Below are 15,041 nucleotides of genomic sequence, written 5' to 3' on the forward strand. Positions count from 1 at the left end.
GTACGTTCTCTCTGAAAAGCACGCAACCTGCAATCATCCCTATTCGGAGGCATTCGAATGGCAAAAAAAACATGTTCAAATGTCACAAATATAAAATATTTTCACGCTTTTCTGAAAGGGAGTATAAATATAGCACCTGTAGGCTGATATCAAACAGCTATAAGCGCTTTTATCAGCCGAATGAAAAGGTGGGGACGAAGCGACACGTAACATACTGTGTGTATTATTAGCGCGCGTGCATGTGACACTACGCAATGACAAAACTATTCATGATGACGCTATACGGACAAGGTTTATTTTAGTTGATGAGTGAGCATTCGAGGAAGCGCAAAAAGTTAACGAACCAAAAGCCAAAGGCCAGTTAATCACCCGACAAGAACTGAACAGCCGAAATGTTGGTAGATGGGAGAAAAAAACATTTAAATCGCCACAATGAAAATTACATCACCTAGAAGAATTTTGTCAATTTGTAATGAATGAAAATGTGGTGGAAGTAAAATAACCTACAAGTAGCAGCAGTCACAGGCCAGAAGAAAAGATCACTTCATGAAACACTGTAAAAGGTGTGTGCACGAAACAAGCAAAAAAAAAGAGGGCAATGATACCACTACGAAATAGGGCTCAATAACTCATTTATTAACTAAACCACTGAAGTTTGTTGACTTTGGACTCTGGCGGTAAACAATTATTCGACTACATATCTCCTCATGATCGTTTGTCCAGTGTTAGGTTAAAATTGCCGTCGTGTATGCTACTATGTGTGATTGTCTCGACGTGGCGCTGTTGTTGTTGCAATGCGGTGATGTCGAGGAAAACCCGGGGCATCCAAGGGTGCAGAGGACGGGCCAAGGTGACTCTGCCTCGAGTAGTCTTCCCGAATCCTAGTCTGATCAGATGAGTACCGTCTTATTAACGCTAAAAGACATAAAGAAGTCGACAGTCGAGCTTACTAAAGGTCGGTCCGAGATGAAATCAGATATGAAGGATGTGAAAACCAGCCAAAGCGCAATTGAAGGCAAGCCAACCGATATTTTCCGCCGTCTTTAATCACTTCAAAATAAATCTGAAGCACTAGACACATTTTGCAATGATTTCGCCATACTTCCAGAAAGCGCAGAGTGGTTGAAAAATCAGGAGGACATCGTAGTCTCGCGCTTAGACGACTTGGAAGACAAATCAAGGCGGAATAACTTGTTTTTTTTTTACGGCATAACCGATTCCCACGAGTCATGGCTGCAAACTGAACAGAAAACTATGGATTCACCGTTAGCGATGGGAAATTCCCTGCCACCAAGTTCAGTTAACGGGCGCATCGAATCGGGACTTCTTGAAATACGTCGTGTCGTCCGGTTATAATGAAGCTATCAAACTTCAAAACTAAGGAGAGCATAGTTTCATCGCGCAGCCAGCTTAAAGGTAGTAACATTTCAGTATCTGAGGACTTCTCGCCTGCGACAATTAAGGCTCGCTTGAAGAAAGCTTCTCGAATTTGGTAATAACCAGCCTAATTCTCCCTCATTTAAGCTACGTCTTAACAAGCTTTTCATTGATAAACAATGTTTCATGTACGATCCAAGTGACAGCGTTAAGCGAGTTAAAAGTGGTGTTCCAGATCACGCAAGCGCACCTGACAATCTGCGTCATCATCCTACTACATAGCAATGCGCAAAGGGCAATGGCGTATCTTTAACATAACAAGCCTCCGCGCTTCTTGTAAACGTTAGAAGTGTGTTTCGCAAACGCGAGGAACTTGAATCGCTCATCGATAACTCTAATGTTGGTATTGTTGCATTAACGGAAACGGGGCTACAGCTCCATGTGCAAGATTGCGAAATATTTGACTTGTCTCGATTTCGTATCTTCCGTTGCGATCGCACTGATCGCAAAGTAGGAGGCGTACTCCTCGCAATTTCAAGATCCCTGCAATGTCATCAAGTCCACATTCACTGTAACCTGGAAGTTGTGTGCGCGTGGGTTGATATCCGTTACCGCAAAATTACGATTCTTGTTTGCTACCGCGCTCCATCCTGCCCATCTACTTTTACCGCTGAGCTTCACGATGTGCTCAACGCCCTTACTTTGCGGCATCCTTCGAACCCCATTATATTATTGGGGGATTTCAACTTCCCCAACATATGCTGGACTACTGACCCTCCGCACTGTTATACATTTTCTTCGCAAAGTAACGACTTTCTTGATCTCAGCTCTTTGTTTTCCCTAACACAATTAGTATTACAACCAACGAGGATCTCGGAAAGCACTGCTAACCTCCTTGACTTGATCTTACGCTCTCATCATGACATATTTACCAATGTTTTATGCTTACCGGGCTTAATCGATCACCTGGGTACTTCTTTCAACATATTAACTCCTGTGATGAAACCAATTGTTGAAAAAAAAAAGAATTCACCACTACGATAGGGCAAAGTTTGACGCTATAAATATAAAACTAGCTAATTTTCTTGATCCTTTCCTAAGCCACTTTGATGATCGCACAGTTGTTGAGAACTGGACCGTTTTCAAAAATAAAATACATGAGCTCACCGACAAGTTTATTCCGTGAAGCGTAATATCCTGCTATGTTAAGAAACCCTGTTTCAATTCCATGTTAAACAAGCTTTCTAACCGAAAAAAACGACTGTATGGAATAGCGAATAAAAGTTCACTGGCATCGAAATGGGACGAATATAAGGAGGTGAACGGTACTTACAAAGAAGCTATAAAACTTGCCAAAAAAGGCATTCCAGGTACACAATTCGCCCACAATGATTACGAATGACCCAAAAACGTTTTGGCGTGTTATTAACCCTTCCTAAGGTAATTCAGTCACGTTGATTGATTCCAGTGGTTCACCGGTACCCGGCGATCTATGTCCCCATATCCTTAATTCTGTGTTCTGTAACAACTTTGTCGTATGTAGTAACCCTGTGCTTCCAACTTTCAAATGTTGCAATTACCCACCTATAGACTTTATTATCATCGAACCTCTTGGGGTCGAAAATGTAATTAAATATCTGAAGTTATCAAGTCCTGGTGCTGATTTGGTTAACGCGATATTTCAGAAAAATGCTGTTTATTCATCTGCTCTGCTTTCGAAAATTTTTCAGCAATCCTTAGATACCCATCAGCTACCTGCAGATCGGAAAGTCGGGAGGTGGTCCCACTACATAAGTCCGATAGCAAACATTCGCCCCTCAACCACCTCCCCATTTCCCTCACCAGCATTCCTTGCAAGGTCTTTGAACATATTGTTGCGGGGTTAGAAACAGACACTGACATTTAGCGAAGTACAGTACTCACATTTAGCAAAGCACATAGAGAATAATTCATTCTTCACAAAAGCACAAGATGGTTTCCGAAAAAAACTTGTGAAACTCAACTTCTTTCGTCTACTCACAGCCTGCATTTTATTCTCGACAAAGGTTCATTCGCAGAATGTGTTTCCTTTGATTTCGCCAAGGCCTTCGACAAAGTGTGTCATAAATTGCATCTATTTGAACTTAGTAAACATAATGTAGATCCTCACCTGTTTGCATGGCTTGAACATGTTCTCCTTAATCGGTCAGAGTGCGTTGTGTCAAAGAATCATATGTCCCCATCTAATCCTCTAGACTCTGGTGTGCCCCAAGGATCAGAGACAGGCACTCTTCTCTTCTTAATTTACATTAACGAGTTAGCCAATGACGTTTGCTCTAATACTTACCTTTTCGCTGATGACTGTGTTATCCTCCGTGAAATCTCGGACAAATCTGACAACAAATTCTTACAAGACGATATAAACACTATCTCTAACTAGTGTGACGTATAGTTAATGCAGCTTAACGTAACTAAATGTAAATGTATGTGTGTAATTCGCAGCAGTATTCCTCCGCCTTTAACTTTTAACTATTACTTCAATGATACTCCCCTAGATGTCATAACCTCCTATTGATACCTAGGCGTCCACATAACCTCGTCACCTTCCTGGTCGTTGCATATCGACAACGTAATTAACAATACTAATCGCATGCTAGGTTACTTCACCAAAATTTTTATTCTGCTCCTACATCATTAAAATGAATCCTATACAAAACGCTTATTAGGAGTAAAGTTGAGTACGCCTCATCCATCTGGGACCCGCACCTCGAAACCCTTATTCAATCACTTGAACTAACCCAAAACAATGCCGCACGTTTCATTCATAGCAATTACAGCCGAACATTAAGCGTAACTGCCATGAAAAACTCTTTGCTGCTTGCTACACTCTCAGCTCGGCGTAAGTGCTTTTGCCTTGCTTTATTTCATAAACTATATTTTCACAACTCCTACCTGCGCGATAAACCTATATCATCACCTACCTACATTTCCTCTCGCATTGATCATAGCCATAAGGTTGGAATCATTCAATGCCGCACCAGAACCTGCAACGTAACATTTATTTCTAAGACCTTTCAGGAATGGAACCACCTTCCCAGCGCAGTTGTCGCAATCAAGGACAACCCAATGTTTCGTTCGGCCTTATCAGATATCATCGCTCCCCGATACAATTAACTAATCAATTTTGCTGCAATACCTAACCATTTCTTGCTGCTTTGTTGTTTATTTGTGTATGTTTTTTTAACAACTCCCTTCTGTAATACTTCGGTCTTTAGGGTACAATAAAAAAATAAAAAATAAGAACAAATCGTGCCCTTCGCGGTTGCATGAAGGAAGCGTGGCACAAAATGAGCGGTTGTTTCTCTGTTGTCGGCCCTTTTTGATAGTCTTTGAAAAATCGTGTGGTAGAGTGTTTGATTGATCAAAAGCTACAGAAATTCTGAGAATTGTCTACTAATGCGTAATCAATGTTGGGGTCAGCTGTGATTTCGGTTTCGCTTAGTTTTGCTTACTTGGTTTTCGTAGCTTGTGCGCGTCTACACCGTGGCCTTTCCAGTGGCCAAGATTGCTGAAGCTTTTGCAGACAATTGTCAGATTTTCACGGCACATCCGGCCCCTGCAATGCGATCGTAACTGAGCCGGAACGCCGGGCCTGAGAGCGCCTCGACGGATCGGAGCGATAGAATAGGAACAGTAGCTGCCGCAGTAGCGCGTGAGCCGTTGCCTGAGGGCAGAGTGCATCGCCCCGATGCCACGCCACCCTCGCCGTCACTCTCGCAAGCATGTGTTAGGCTGCCCACAATGTGCGGCAGAGTGTAAAACACTTACTGCTTGGACTCCCGCTCCTTTTCAGAAGGAAAGATTTTAGACTCGTAGAGAAGAGTTGAGCATGCCCAATGGGCCATAAAGTCACTTTTGGACTCTCTACGTGAGAGTGGTTTAGACGATCGCCTCTGGAACCTGCGAGACGGGAAGACAGTGCGAGATTGTTTTTGCGCGATACCTTAATGTGCAGAAAAGATTACTTTTGCGTGTATTGTGTCCACAGTGAGCATCCGCATATTGGACAAAGAGTATATAGTGGCTCATTGTACCGTACCATAATCACCTGCCACCTACCTTTTCCTGCATTTCCCAATTCCCTTTTCCCTGGTGAGGAGTTGAAGGCTAGAGACACGCTCTCCAGGCCGACCTCTCCTCCTTCATCGTCATTCAGGTCTCCTCCTCTTCCTCCTCCTGCTCCTGTGTTATTGCCTGCTCTCCTAGTCCACGCAAGCTCTCGCCTGCGTTCTTACTGCACCTTGGTAAGGCCCAATGAAAAACGCGCCAAGCGTCTCAACGCGCATGCCCGCTTGGCCGGGAGGTGTTTATATCACGAAGGGTGCTCAGCAGCATTGAATTGGGCACTGGGCCTCCCCTAAGCTCAAGTTGGCCCATACCCAAATTTTATGTGACCCACCCCCAGCTTCAGTAGGTCCACCCCCAAATTCTCAGTTGGCCCAACCCTACATTTCAGTTGTGCCAACCCCAAATTGAAAGTAGTACTACCCCGAAATTTCACTTGGCCAACTCCTACTATAAGCGTACCCGTGCAATTTCTATGGAGCCCTATGTATATCTATGGGTATTCTCTTTATTTATTTGTTTAAATTCTTCCTTATCACTTATAAAGCCACCAATAATCTACATTTACACTATCATGACGATTAAATGCCTTAACATTGCAAATTATGCACTCTACTCAGATACAAGCCCTTAAGCTTTTCGCGTGACAGGGCTGTGGAATTCGCAAAAAAATGGTTACGCATTAAAAAAAGGTGGCATGCAACGCTCCCTGTAGTTAGAAGTCGTGCTTAGCGCTGATTTTTGTATTTGGCAAAGACCATCTATCTATGTGCTGCATCTCGAGCCCCAAGAAATTATGCAATATCTAAGTTGCCTATTTTAAAAGAAGACAAATAACAAATGAACAAGGCTTTCGCACCGAAATACTCGCGCGCATTTGATAACATGCAACATCTTGACGACATACGGGTGCTAATCGTGTGAATGTTGCCAGATCGATGTAGGTGCGCATCATAAATTGCGTATTCGTATTTATACCAGTAAGTATGCTACATCAAACAGTAATTATCCACAAGCACTGCTTTCTATGAGTCGACTTTGTTAAGTCATGATTAGAATATGACATACTTAGTGTTCTTATTGTCAATTGTGTGTTTTGCGATACACCAACCGAATATTTTTCTAAACTCTGCATTAGCCTTATTCTCAAATTCTTTTATGCCATTAGCTATTACTATTACGCACGTATCCTGTGAAAAAAGAAAAGTTTGAATTCAGGCAAGTCATCAGCGATAGCGAAAAGGAAAAGGCATCCAAAACCGAGCCAGTACAAGAAGGCTCTCTCGAAGAGCCAATTGCATTTATTTATAACTACTGTTTGAGCAGAATTTTTTTACGGAACTGGAGAATGGTCTAAAGATACCTCCCCGTAAACTGTAGTACGATGTAAGTTGGTTTAAAAGCGTATTATGGTCAAGCGTCCTTGAGATCTAAAAATATTAGTCCTACCAGAGTATTTTTTGTAGCACTGTCTTTAGTTTCTGAGAAAAGCTGAAGACGGCCTTATTAGGATTACACGCATACATATAAAACATAATTCGTTTTGTTGCTCAGAAAAAGCTTCATTTCTATGCAGGAAGTTAGTGTAAATAAATGAATAGGCTGAATATATAAAGCATTTTGAGATATTTATCTGCGGAGGCCAAAAGTGTCCTATGAACAATACACTTTTACTGCGAAATGGAACACACTACTTATTGTTTAACTGTGATGGGGGGGGGGGGGGGGAGGTACAAGGTAAATTCTCTATAGTAGGACCAGTTGACAGCTCCTCCTTCCCAAACTCCATTACCCCTACCAGGCCCATGAGCCAGCCACACTTTAATAAAGCTTCACCGTTATCATAATCATCAGGGCCAAGCTGCCAAAGGATGTTCCATTTAGATTTAATCCGTATTACTATAGCGAAAATATTTGATACCTTGCTAACTTGGACGACAATGCATTTTTCGGCTAGCAAGCACACTGCGGAACATATCGAAACTAGTGCGGAGTATATGTCGGTAAGCCCATTCCTACTAAATGATCAGGCCTTGATAACTATTGCGCTACTGACACCTGCGCACTCAAGCAAAATACCAGTGGTAGTTAATCTTCCTTAATTATAGAGTTGATGAGTAATCACATTTACCGGCATCCCCCGCCGCTAGCAGTATGCTGTAGAAAGCGTCTGCATTGAATTGACTTTAAGAATTTCAGTATGCTGAGCGCCAGCATCAAGATAATCGCGAAGAGCTTGTCTTAATTTAAGATTTTGTGAATTTTATCGTTAATAAATTTTGAAATTATACACAGGTGTACTTTCAATTACATGGTATGGGTTTGGCGCAAACATATACTTCGCGATCGATCACCCACATTATACCGACGAGAACTATATTTGGAGCTTCTTGCACACGTGCGCTTATGTCACAGTCATATTTATCAATTGTTCATTGATAGGAAAACGAACATTGCCACACCTGACAACAACTATACTGCGTCTTCTTAGGGAATCCCCAACATTGCGACTGTTTGGGTTTTCCTTAGCGTTATCGCGATGTTCACTCGTCCGGCAATGTGTTGAGCCAGTCAGCTGTGGCTAGCATTATTGAACAGCAGGATGCTTGCACTCATGCCGCTTATAATATAAGTGCTCGTCGTGTAATCTTCATTGCTGTTTACTCTGTCGGGCAGAATAATGTGCCTGCAGGCGTTCATTCATGTGTACATACCTATCAGGGGAAAATACTGAGACGCTTTTGCGTGCCTATCACGAATAGTGAACAATAAACTCTCTATAGTGAAAAAAAAAGAAAAAAAAAGAAAACGTGACACTGCTGGCGCGAATGGAGAAGATCGAAAAAGGCTGATCAAGTTGTGACAGCAATGAGCAAACAATGTGGTGCCTTTTTAGAAACAGTAATCATCTTCTGTATATCTTCGGGCATGGTGACCTATTGTCTGAGGGTACCATGCGCGCCTCCGTAAGTGCGTCAAGACGCTACTGGCATTGCTGCTTGTTGGCTATTATATGTAGATAGTACGTGCGCGTACGTGTCGATTAGGAATCAAAACCAGGATAACCCGGCAAATTAAGTAGTTCTTTGCCAAGTACAGCTCTGCACAAAGCCTGGTGTCCCTCTTGTCAAAACGTTTTCCCGCAAAATAGGCGTTTCCCATTTCTTTGGAGCTTTCTTGAAGTCCTGGTGCACCCTACTCACCACGCTCGCGCGTGGACCCAGCCACAGCTGTTGGGTTCGCAAAGTTGAACGCGCTACCCCCTACAACGAACAATTTCTAAATACCATTTCTCTACGGAAACAGGAGCTGTGAAATAACTTACACCCTTGATGACGGGAATAGAGAATAGCACTCCTAACAATTTCAGTTGCGTAGCATTGGATGGTTCTTTATGTCGAATCATCCTAACACCCACCAATAGGGCGTAATTACAAGAAGGAATTCGCGCCTACACGGGAACTTTGAGTAACCGTTGTAATAATAAGAAAAAGCTCTCTCTTTCTCTCAGGAAAAGCAAAACGTCCTAGATGACTACAGACTTCTAGTTGGAGCAGTAGTCACGCCATATTCAGGTGTAAGCACAATGCTGAAATGCCTTCTCTATTGCAACAACCAGCGTCATCCAGTGCCTTCTAGTGCAAAACCAGCGTGTTTTTTGACACTGGATCAGACTGGGGACGCTGGCGCTCGTGTGGAGTCACTGGGACACCAGTGAGAATTCTTGGTCACCCTGGACAAGACGGTGGTTTCACTGCCATGGCGCTGGGGCACACTGGAGGCGCTGGTTCTCGCTGCAGTTCCCTGGCTCACATTAAAAACTGCGCTGGTTGCGTTTGTGCTGCACTGGTTCCAGTGCGCAAGGAGGATAGGCGCTGCTGAATATTAAATGCTTTGTACAATTTCATCCCTAGATAGTACACATAGTGCACATAGTGCACATGGTGCACATCTCATTGTCTTACCACCTTCAAGACATACCACAGGTTGAATCTGTTAAATACCTCGGAATTATTTATAACGCCTCTCGCAACTGGCGCCCACACATAGATCATGTGACTAGAAAAGGTACCCGTGCAATTGGAATATTGCGTAGGCTGAGCAATCATCGAATAGGATTGAGAAGAGATACACTCCTAATGATATATCGTATGTACGTTCGCCCTGTACTAGAATTTGGTTGCATGCTCTTCTCTGGAGCTCCAGCCTACATGTCCTGTCCTCTAATCCTCTTAGAAAGAGAAGCATTACGTCTGTGTTTAGGTTTCCTAAATTTGCTACGAATTCTATTCTTTATCTAGAATCCCGTGCTCCTCCTCTTTCGTGCAGGTTCAGGCTTTTGACAGTGCAGACATTCTTAAGTATTTATGAATGACCGCTGCGCCATCCCCACACACTCTTTATTTCACAACCTGCGTTGTTTTTCGGTGTCAACTGGCTGCGACTACATACTCCGCAAATTATATTCGTGAAAAAGTTACTTGACCCTTTGTGCGCGCGCATATGCGATGTACTTCATATTCCCGACAGAGCTGTTGCAAAAGATATTCAATTCAATGACATTTTTCACAATAATGCAAGATTACTTCCACACCGTATTCTAGACGCTATATTACAAGACAATCTGAAGAACCTTCAAACAAACATTGTAATTGCGACAGATGCTTCACAACGTGAAGAAAAGTCAGATGTAGGAATATTTTCCCCGATTCTTGATTCGACATTTTCCCTTCGGCTGCCAGATTTCATACCGATCTCGTTAGCCGAATTCATGGCCGTGAGTCTTTCATTATGCAAATTAGGACCATCAATTACGCCAGCCGTTATATTCACTGATCATTGTGCTCATCCCTTCCTGCTTCTAGCAATTCTCGCGTGATGAGGACGTTTCAATCATTGGTACGTGGGTACTTGAGAAGCGTGCGTTTGATTTGGGTGCCTGGCCATAAAGGGCTAATAATAAATGAAATTGCAGACTCTCTAGCCAAGGCATCGATGAGTGGCCCGATTCTCCGTTGCTGCCCTATAACTGCTCCTGTTACTGCTGCTAGATTTTGCAGGAGTGTCATTACAGGCAGTATCAGGCTCCGCAATTACCAACTCTGGGGATTACCGACATCTCCTACACCCTTGGCACAGAGATTTTTGCCGAACACGGAAAATTCAAGTGTCTATCACGAGGCTGCGCTGCCGTATACCTGCGTTGAACTTCTATCTCCACAGGTCTGGTCTGGTCACCTCACCATTATGCTCATTGTGCGGCGAAGCGGAGACAATACACCATTTCTTGTTGTCTTGCAGGCGTTTTTCTATTATAAGAAAACGACTACTCGAAATCTCGCTTCGCCATATTGGCCTAAATTCATAAGTGCCAGTGATCCTATCTTTTGGAGCTTCCATTATCGGGTTCAGCCACAGAAATGTTTGCTTGGCAATCCAAAATTACCTTATTGAAACCAATCGATTTCTATGTTAGACTGATCGTTCTCCCTCCCCACCATAGCTTTCTTTCAATTCTTATCTATTATTGATTTTTATTATTATTACTCTTTTTTCTGTTTTTATACCTGGTTTTCTTCTGATAATTTTTTTTCCTAACACAAAGCGTATACTTTTAAACTTCAATGTTCAAATTGTTAACTCCCTTGTTATTATTATTATTTTTATGCACCTAATTTAACCACCCGATTGATGGCCAATCCCCCACGGTGGGTATGTGCCACGGCCACTCAGGACAACAACAACGACAGCCATCTTATTTATGCATCATTGTCTCTCTTGTAAATATTGTAAATGCATCTTGAAATGTGACTTCTGCAACGTAACAAATTGGTGAGGTGTGCTAGGTACCCACGAAGAACAACAACAGAACTTGGCAGTGGTCGTCACCTCTGACTAGACAACATGAGGGACGAAACAGCACCCGCCATGGCGCGGCCGACATCAACGCCTACAGCCCCGACGGTTGTGCTTGTTCAGCCCCGAGATAGAGGAACGTTCTACGACGTCGACCCCCTCGACTTGGAAGAGTGAATCGCTAGGTTTGAGCGTGTAGGTACCCACAACAAATGGGATACGACGATTATGTTGGCTAACTTGGTGTTCTGCCTACACGGCACGGCGAAGGTGTGGTATGGCAACCACGAGGAAAAGCTTAACAACTGGTTGTGAAACAGTACAGGACGTCATAAAAGAGTGTCAACGCTTTGAGCAAGTCAAGAGCCATCGCATTGCAACGCCGCTCGCACGTCTGCCGAACGCAGATGCGACATCCTCTTGGGACGACAGGCTAGAAGTGCAGCGACCACAAGCATCAGATGGCCTGACGCGGATAGTGCTGCTAGAAGACTAAGCCATGGCTCCTGCAGCCCTTTTTTTCCCGCCCCAGTCAGCCAAACAACTTGCCTACAGCATCATTTGTGTAGGCAATAGTCCACGAAGAACTCGCCTATCTTGGCGTTCATTCTGTATGTGCCACTGCTACTTTATGGCTGTCTCATGCTCCAGGTCAACCGACTGGTCTGTGGTCTCCTGCACGCAACCGAAATCCAGACGAGTGGCGAACCGCAGACGATCGGCCAATCCGTTTTGTTTGCCGGCGTATCGCTCACGTTGCTCGCCATTGTAACAACCGAACTGTATTCTGCCTTCTGCGACCGCCATTCATCAGTTATTATCGCCCCGAACAGAGCGACCGTCGTTACCAGCCTCCATACGCATCGAAACAGCCAAACGATGAAGCTCATGCTCCTTGGAACAGTCCCTTGTCGTCATTCCGATGTCACCAGTCTCGTTAACCACCAGCTCGGCGCCCACCGTCCCCGATACAGCCCCGAAGACCGTCTCCGGGAAACTAAGCAATGTTGCTCCCATAGGTGAAGCTGCATTGATGACTCGACCACCAAACCCTCTGATCACTTTGCCTACCAAACAGAACTTGATGGACGTTTTAATCGGTGGCGTCAGTGTCTCAGCACTCATTTACACTGGCGCGCACGTATACCTGATGAGTGGCCATTTGCGCCGAGGTCTGAACAAAGTTCTCACACCCGCTCCATCACGCACCCTCCGCGTCGCTGACGGAGGAACGCTCACCGTGCTTCGTATGTGCACCGTTCGCTGTACGCTGTACCCGGCTTAGCCTCTTTATCGTCCCATTCAGCCCTCTTTGCGCATCGACTGTCTGTCATTCATCTTCAATTGCCACACGACTACTATAGTCCGCCAGTCACAGAAGCATGGTTATGCTCACCCGGAGACATCCGCCTGTCGCCTCAACCCACTACACACGTCACTCTACTGTTGTTCCCGTTAAATTATGGGGTTTTACGTGCCAAAACCACTTTCTGATTATGAGGCACGCCGTAGTGGAGGACTCCGGAAATTTATACCACCTGGGGTTCTTTAACGTGCACCTAAATCTAAGCACACGGGTGTTTTGCCATTTCGCCCCCATCGAAATGCGGCCGCCGTGGCCGCTGTCGTTCCCGTCTGTTCCTGATGGCGCCTATGTACTAAGTCCCATGGCTGACATACTGCTTGAAAGAAATTTGGCTGTTCGCCATACTGTGCTCATTGTTACAGGCAATCCTACTTCGTGCCCTCTACCTAATTTTAACTGCAGGACTCAAATTCTTCCCATAGGCATATCATTGGGCGACATCTTGCCTGTGAACTATTGCGAGACATCAGCTCTTGACGATGAAATTCCATCGCCCTCTACTGGAACCTCCGATCCACCGACTCTCACAGACGAACTTTGCAGGATGATTGCACCTGATCATCCGGCACAAGCTGATGACTTCTGCCGTCTCTTGGAAACTTACCACGATATTTTTTGTCTTGACGGCCACCATTCAGCTCAGACACCGGTACTTACCCATTGCATTTACACCAGAGATGCCAGCACGATACGCCGCCGGTCATACTGTGTTTAACATGCTGAATGACAAGGGACACAATGAGAACTCGATGAGATGCTGACTAAAGGCGTTGTCGAGACATCTTGCAGTCCGTGGGCGTCCCCTGTTGTCCTTGGCAATAAAAACGGCAGTTGGCGCTTTTGTGTGGATTACACACACCTCAATAAAATCATACGCAAGGATGTCTAGCGCTTGCCGCGTATTGATGACGACTTGGACTGCCTGCACGAAGCCAAGTACTTTTCATCGATACATCTCCAATCAGGCTATTGACAAATCTCAGGAGATGACATGAACCGTGAGAAAACTGCCTTCGTAATCCTGACGGCCTCTACCAATTAAATGTTATGCCGTTAGGCCTTTGTAATGCCCCGGCTACCTTCGAAAGAATGGTGGACTCCTTACTTCGCGGCTATAAAGGGCCCGCATGTCTGTGTTATCTAAACGATGTCACAGTCTCTTCAACTTTCACGAGACAACTAACCCATTTATCGGCTATTCTTGCTGTTTTTTGAAGTGCCGGTATGCAATTGAACTCATCTAAGGGTCACTTTGGACGCCGTCAAATTACCGTTCTTAGCCATCTCGTCAGTGTCGCCTGCATTCAACCCGACCACTACAATATTCGCACTGTTCAGAAATTTCCTGTTCCGTGTTCCGCCGCAGATGTAAGAATGTTTGTAGGGGTATGTTCATATTTCCGTCGTTTTATCAAAAATTTCGCCGAAACCGCTCGCCCACTCAAGACTAAGTTAAGAAGGACGTTGCTTTCACACGGGGCCTTGCTGAAACCAAAGCCTTCTCTTGTGTCCAGGCCATTTCTGATTTGCACAACATCTGCACACAACAAGGGCGTGGTGAGCTCTTATGTGCTCTCATTGATCATCTCAGGTCTGAACATTCTGACCTTACGACGCGCATGTTCATGCTCCACGACGATGTTGCCCACTGTTGCAGCTTACGCCCTGAAGGAGCAGAATATTTACTCGTTGTACCTAGCCTTCTATGGGCATCCGTTCTTGAGAAGTTACATAATGCCCCTACTGCAGGCTACCTCGGCTTCTCGCATACTTACGACCACGTACGGCGGCGCCGTTTCTGGCTTGGAGCGCACGCTTTGTGCACCGCTACGCTGCAGCCTGTGCGCTCTATCAGGGCCGCAAAAAAAACCTGCTGTGCTGCCCGCTGATAGCCTTCACCCCATCGATGTGCCCCCAGAACCATTTTCTTTCGCCGATCTCGATGTTCTCGGCCCTTTTCCGACGTCGAAATCTGGCAATAAATCGGTCGTTGTCGTGAATGATTACGCGACGCGGAAGGCGATCACGAGAGCTTCGCGCACAAGCTGTTCAACTGAGCGGTCAGATTTCCTTTTACACGACGTCATCCCCCATTACGTTGCACACCAGTATCTCCTCACTGATCGCGGCCACATCTTCTTTGAAGACTTTCTTTGCTCCTGTTCTGCCGACCACAAGCTTTCCACCACCTACCACCCGGAGAAAAGCGGAGTGACGGAGTGGCTCAATCGCACTTTGAGAGAATTGCTGTCTATGTACGTTTCTCACGACCACAGTGATCGGGAAAGCACGTTTCCATTCGTGACCTTCGCCTGTAATTCGTTTCGTCACGAGGCCA

This window comes from Dermacentor albipictus, chromosome 8, assembly GCF_038994185.2.
Source record: "Dermacentor albipictus isolate Rhodes 1998 colony chromosome 8, USDA_Dalb.pri_finalv2, whole genome shotgun sequence".
NCBI classification, from domain to species: Eukaryota; Metazoa; Arthropoda; class Arachnida; order Ixodida; family Ixodidae; genus Dermacentor; species Dermacentor albipictus.